The 7,013-nt window shown below is 47.2% G+C and overlaps 1 pseudogene; it reads left to right on the top strand.

Moving 5' to 3' along the window:
* Positions 1-3,039: 3,039 nt before the first annotated feature.
* Positions 3,040-6,032, top strand: LOC149325127 (uncharacterized; annotated as a pseudogene).
* Positions 6,033-7,013: the final 981 nt, after the last annotated feature.

The following is a 7,013-nucleotide window of genomic DNA, read 5'->3' as shown; positions in this document are numbered from 1 at the left end:
TCCTGTTCAGTCCACTTCACGAAATAGAATGTTGGCGAGTAGTCATCATCAGCCCTACACTTTAACCCTCGTACGTATTCGATCGGGACAATGGCACAATGCTTGTCGTCCTCGTACCGAACGTAGGCATGCGTGCCCATGGTGCCAGCAGCGAATTGCGAGTGCTCACGAGGCTGACACAAAAGATTGACTGCTCAGTGGCGCCACTGCTCAGTTTGGTCGCTATGTCTCGCAGGTCTCGCAGCCGCACAGCCCGCTATAGATAGCCGGATGGATGGATTATTCTGACTACCGTTTTATCGGGCTGCAGCTTGCGCCACCTAGCATAAAATTCGCTTGTTTTTCTTTGTCTCCTCCACGCTTTCTTTAAGTCTAATTTGCCAGTAGCGATGGCGAGGCAACTGGTACCAAGTGCCAAAGTATTGCGCCGTCGCGTATTCGTAATCCTAATTTTACAAAAAGTATATCTATCTCAAAGATTCAGAACACATTACTCAACCCTCAGGCTTCAGTGCGTTTGATTGCTGGACTGACTTTTTTGTGAATGCAGCCAAACTAGCCAAACCGAGTTGTAGTCATAGCCCCATAGCCGAGGCAACTTTGCAACCTGTCGGCAACAGGAGCTGGCCAAGCCGGCAGCGGCGGTGCTACAGTGTGTTTGGTTGCTGGTCTGCGCGCTATTTTCTTAGACCCTGGCATTTATTGGCACTTTAGCTTCATTAAAACTTTTGCGAGAGTGCTGGCACGAATTTAAACATTGCAAAGCCACACGTAGAGTCTTTGCTCCGGAATCGTGATGGCGCGTCTACAAAAGCGGCAGAAGCGAGGCAGTTACAAAAAATAGCTAAACTTTGGCGCAAAGTTCGAGCTGCCGAAGTCGACGCACTACTGGCGCAAAAGCCGTCCACAAGAACAAGGCGTAAGTGCTACGAGCGTATTTACTGCATGAGCCCACCACTCGCGCTCCCGAACGCCGCTGACTGATACTTTAAACGTTGCTACACAGGAACTTTCTGCGGCAGACAATGGAGGCAGTGAGCTCCATCACCACCAGAGGATATTGTCTCGTTGTAGTGACGGCAGTCCAGCGGTCAGGAAGACAGCAATAAGACTTGCAAACGAAGCTCTTTATTTGGGCTGACTTGCGCCCGCAAAAGAACTGAATCACTCGGCGGCGGCGTGGAAAGAGAACTTTATTTTTTCTAATGTCAACAAAAATACAAAGCAAAACTGCTGAACTCAAAGATCTGATCTTTCAAGCACATGCGCAGTGACGCAGCACTGAACATGTCAGTAGGGCAGTAATGAGGCCGACACTCGACCGCCGCTCAAGACGATGAAGTATGTCGACCATTTGCGCAAGAACTAAGCCTCGCTCATTGACACTGCGTCCACGCATGCTTGCTCAAAGAGGCGTGTGCGGAGGCGCTGCAACATTGGAAACATTGCTCTTTGCGGACGACCATTGAAGGAAGCCACTCCAGGCTGCCGCCACAAAACTAACATGCCGACACACAGCAGCATATTTTTAAACACTTCGGAAGAACTAGTGCGCGCTTGCAGGCGGGTTACAAACATGCGTGACACTAAAATCCAAAAGGTGCGCGCCACTACACAGTCGAACATTGCGTGCTTTAATGTTTCTAAGAGACCGCATTGCGGGCATTGGACGGAGGGCGCCACGCCCCACGCCGCAAGGCGGTCTCTTGTGGGCAGGACCCGCCAGCCTCGCAACCAGCCGAAGTCCCTGATATCTGCAGGAAGCGCAGCTGACGTTAGATGGCGCCAGCGTGCCCGTCTCGTTTTCTGGAGTTGTTCGCGGGTCTGCTGAGCGACCGTTAGTGCCTCAGAGATCCTGGAGGCCGGGGTTTCATCAACATCCAGATCGGGCACGCTGGCAGTCAACGACGCCAGTGTGAGGCGCATGTTAACGAAAAATGCCGGTGGCTGCTCGGCTGTAGGGCCGACCGCGTGTTGCGAAAAAAACACGTTACGCGCTGTACCCAGGAAGTATGCGAGGAGTGTTCTCCCGGGATAGTCTGGGTTGCGCACAAGATCGCGTACACCTCTCAAGGCGAGCACATTACACATGGTGTGGATGCAGGGTACACTGAACCCACCCATGTACGATGGCAGGCGAATGAACAGCCGTGACACCAGCTCGGTTTTGCCCGCCCAAACGAAAGAGAAACGGGCCGTGGTTAGCCTGCGTGCAAACGTACGCGGCGGGTTTGCGACGCGGGCGACAAAAAAACATGCGGCTAGGATTGTGGACTTAACTAAATAGCAGCGCTCTGCTATTGAAAGGCGGAAAGTTGACGCTACCGAGAGGCGTTTCTCGGCGTTCGTGCGGAGGTTAGTCCAGGTTTCGCGGGCTACTTCCCCGCTGGCGAGGAATACTACTCCCAGGACTTTCACTCCCTGCACCCACTCCACCTCGCCCGCAAGGTTCGGTGTGAAGTTTCAAGTTTATTTAATACGCACATAGTAATACAAATACAATAAAATCAGTACAGAAGGAGGTCCCATAGTACACGACTGTCGGGGGGACCTCTAAGGTGGGGACCTCTAAGCTAGGCGCTAAGGTGCCAAACCTTAGCGCCTAGCTTTTTCCCCTGTTCAAGAGAGCCCCGGATATCTTGCTGTACTCGTTAAAAAGCCGCGAAAAAGCGGCGTAGCTATCCTCGTCCTTGAGACGGCAGTCCAGCGGTCAGGAAGACACCAACCAGTCTTGGAAACGAAGCTCTTTCTTTGGGCTGACTTGCGCCCGCAAAAGAACTGAATCACTCGGCGGCGGCGTAAGCAACAAACGTGCTCGTCAGTCATCGAACTGCGAATGGCCGCCGCTCGCGGCATCGCTCAATTTAAAGCCGACAAGGAAACTTTGATATATCAGGTGAAGATCACCTACAGTAATCTGGAAAAACGTAGACGCAGCTCTTCATGGCTGTGATGAATCGAGATTAGTCCGGTCGCTTCTCGCGTCACGAACAAAAATGATAACACCCCTTTCCTGCGGCCTTGAGCGCGGACACTACAATGATACGTGGTAATATCCAAGAAACCGTCACAACGGATGAAGAGGAAAGCAGCCAACAGCCATTCGCTTCCAATGACTGTGAACGCGCCTCGCCGGGAGGCGCACTTAGTTCAGCCTTACACTCCGGTTCCATTTGCGAGCCGGATGCAGATGACGATGATAACCTGGTAAGGTTCCACTATACTGTGTGACAAGTATTCACTGCTGAAGCCTTTATTTGAAAAAAAAAGCTGTATCCTGCCATTTTTTCGTACCGTTCCTCTGATAGGCCTTTCTTAACTTTCCCGCCTGTATGCTGCGAAATGAATGGTTGCATTTATGTTTAATGTTTATTTATGACTTCGAATGTTCTAGTACTCCACCGTACTGTCTATTTTTGCTTGTGCCGATGATAATGCTATTTTGTTGTGACTACTGCTTATTTTATTGCAAAGTAAGGGCTTCATCCTATGAAGCTGTTTTTGGGTAGCTTTTTCTACTTCAGGGCCCCCGCCTTCATAAAAAAAAAATCGCGACATAAAACTCAAGCAGGTTCTGCACTAGATATCATTTTGGCATTACCCTTGTTATTTTAAATGCGTGAGAACTTTTTTGTGTTGCATTATGTTGCAGAAAATATTTGTACAAACCGGCCCATCTGCCTGGTCTCACTGAGACTGCGGTATGTTCAAATAAGTAAGATACTTTCTTTATGTGTGCAGGAACACCATGCCTACAGTGACAGCACGAGCCCCAGCTCAAATGATGCTGCACTTGGCGGACTCCTCAGAGATACTGTGTCAACAAAGTTGGCTGTGACGGAAGGTGACATACTCTCAATGGTCCTCAGATATGCACTAAACTCGAGGCTGACATTTGGTGCATTTCTCAGTCTTAATCACAAGGTCAATGCTTTTTTGAACACCCTGTTCTTCCTCATTCAAAGCACATGTTAAAGAAGATTTTTGAAGGCAGTGGGACAGGCATGACATTTCATCATTTTTGCCCACAGTGCACAATTTACGGGGGTGAAGCTGTGCCAGGAGTATCCCTGGACTGCTCCGAATGTGGTCGGCCATGAGGATCATCTGCCATGGCAGATGAACCCTTTTTGTCCTTTTAAATCTTCCATGACAATTATGCAAATTTTAGAAAAATCCACCTTGATTTGACAAAGCTTCTGAAGTTGAATAGTACCTTGGCTGACATTTATGATGGCAGTATATATCGCAACTTTGTTCATGCTACGAGTCGAGCTGGCCACAGAATCAGCTTTACACTGAATGCAGATGGCTTTCCTGTATTCAAGTCGAGTGGCACATCGATTTGGCCTATCCAACTTATGATTAATGAGCTGCCACCGACAGAAAGGATGAAAAATTTGGTGTTGGCAGATCTCTGGATTGGAAAAGACATACCCAACATGAACATCTTTTAGGGTGCCTTTGTGGAGGTCATGAACAAATTATCGCAAGAAGGATTTGACCTTAACTACAAAGGCAAAAAACAAAACTTCAAAGCCTTCTGCATTTGCTGTGCTGTTGATTTTGTGGCCAGAGCCCCCATGCAGGATGTAAATCAGTTTAATGGATACCACGGCTGCAATTGGAGTCTACAGAAAGGCGAGAGGGTTGAGAGAGTAACAAAATACCCAGTTTAAGATAAATACAGTACCGAGAAGAGTGGGGAGCAGATGATGTCAGATATGGAAAGGGTAATAGAAGAGGAGGGACCTGTTAATGGTGTAAAATCTTTCTCCCCACTCATCAACATGCAGCAGTTTAATATAGCCTGAAGCTTTGTTCCAAACTATATACAGTGCGTGCTGGACTTGTGGCTTTTGGACTTGTGGCTTTTGGACTTGTGGCTTTTGGACTTGTGGCTTTTGGACTTGTGGCTTCTGGACTTGTGGCTCGAATCGCCAGGTTCTCTATTCTATTTGAGTCGCTCTCAGTCTGCAATTGACAAACGCCTTACGACCATTGCACCTCCCTGAGATGCGAAACGCACACCTAGACCTACCAAGGAGAGAAGATGGTGGGAGGCAAAGGAATATGAAAATTGGCTCTTGTTCTACAGTGTTCCTGTGCTGAAGGGCATTTTGAACAGTCAGTACTTGCAGCACTGGGCATGTGTGGTGGAGGCTGTACACATCATGCTGGAACCCAAGGTGTCATTTCCTGACCTTACTATCGCAGAGAGCCTTCTTTTGGACTTCTATGCCCACACTCTGTTCCTCTATGGAAAAGAGTGCATGACTTATAACGTGCATCAACTTCTTCATATTGGAAAGAGTGTGAGACACTGGGGTCCTTTGTGGGCTCTCTGCTTTTGCCTTTTGAGGCGGGAAATAGCACCTTCAATGAGGCTGTGAAGGCTGCCAATGGCATTCCCCGCCAGGTATGCCGTGCGTTGCAGAGAGAGGGAGTGGTTGAGAAGTGCATTAAAAGTACTACTCATCAAGGCGCCATCCAGTACTGTGCTTCACTAGACAGAGCACCAACCCAGAAAAGTGCGCCCATCTCTGGGGGGGGGGGGGGTTGCGCTTCTTTGGTCGAGGTAGGCCTATGTCCCTTCAAGCAGCATAACAAAAAGGAGCTTGTGGCAGAAGACAGTATTGAGTATCCTCGTTTTTGCCACAGTGGCCGTATATTTACTGGTGAAGGCTATGCCAGGAATAAAAATTAAAAAAATAACTCAGTGATACGGCTGCCGGATGGGGCTTTCGCAATAATTGCGCGCTTTGTCAGCAGTAGTCAGACATTTGCAGTTGTGCAGCCACTGAAATGTAGGGTGTTGAAGTACAGCACTGTTGAGGTGAGGCACTTGTTTAAAGTTGTTTCATTCTCTAAGAAACGTGAAGTTGCGCCATTTTCTTTATTCAACAATATTTGCATCTTCATGAACATAGGAAGTGTATTTCTTTCACCTATTCCTACACCCTTTAGACGATTACCTTTTGCTTAGGTTTCGCCTGAAACTGTACCTGGGCTACGACAAGGCCACAGTGTAGTGCTCAAGACTTCATTCAGGCTATGAGGGACACTTTAGTGGAGGGCTCGGGATAATTTTGACCACCTGACGTTCTTTAACATGAATTAGAGTTGCACAATATGCACACATGCACCTTGATGTCTGCCTCCATTGAAACGTGGCTATTGGCACTTCCATCCTTGGGATCACTAGTCGAGCACTCTAAACGTTTAGCTACTACGGGTTTTGGTTAATTTGAATCTGGGAAACATTAATCTGAGGTAACATTGTACAGCATGTAAGTATTTTTTTAATTTTGCCACTGTGAATGTGGCCACCAGTCCAAATTAACCTCAAAACTAGTGTCCAAGCTGCAGAACAGCGCCTCAGCCACTGTCCGTCACAGTTTTTGGCTTTTATCCTTGAAAACCTCTATTGGCTGCATTGGCTAGATCTCAGTATTTAAACGATTTCAACTTCATATGAAGACATTTATGAAACTGCCTTCATGTGTTTCTTAGACTATATATCTGTCTGGAGTAAATATTTTCTTTTGCAAGCATTCAAAGTGATTGCTTTAAATGCAGCTTGTGTTGTAAGTGCATACCTGAGACTATTTTGACCCGTCACGCCATTTCATCACTGTGCTGTTCACCTGTATCCGATCTTCTGAAATTTTCACTCTCACTTTAAGCTAATATCATCAGGGTGGATTTAGGAGGTATTCTTGAGAAGACCGTGTGTGGAGGGGAGATGTTAAATCGCACATTTCTTAGACTTTCTATGGCAAAGAATAATTTGTGAAAATCCGGATTTTCTGTGGAAGCCATACTTTAGGATGTTCCTCCCTCTCTTGTTACTCTAATTGAATTTGTCCCTGGTGTCGCCATGAAAACTAAATATGCAATGTTTATACAAAACAGCTGTAACTTTTACACCGTTGTAGGCTTTTTTTTTGCTGAATGCTTTGCATCTTTGAAAATCTTCAATAGTGTGCTTGTTCCAGTTTTTGTGCTTTGTC

This window comes from Amblyomma mixtum, chromosome 10, assembly GCF_055824585.1.
Source record: "Amblyomma mixtum isolate Tamu chromosome 10, ASM5582458v1, whole genome shotgun sequence".
In the NCBI taxonomy this organism is placed as follows: domain Eukaryota; kingdom Metazoa; phylum Arthropoda; class Arachnida; order Ixodida; family Ixodidae; genus Amblyomma; species Amblyomma mixtum.
This window is presented reverse-complemented; position numbering and strand designations above follow the sequence as displayed.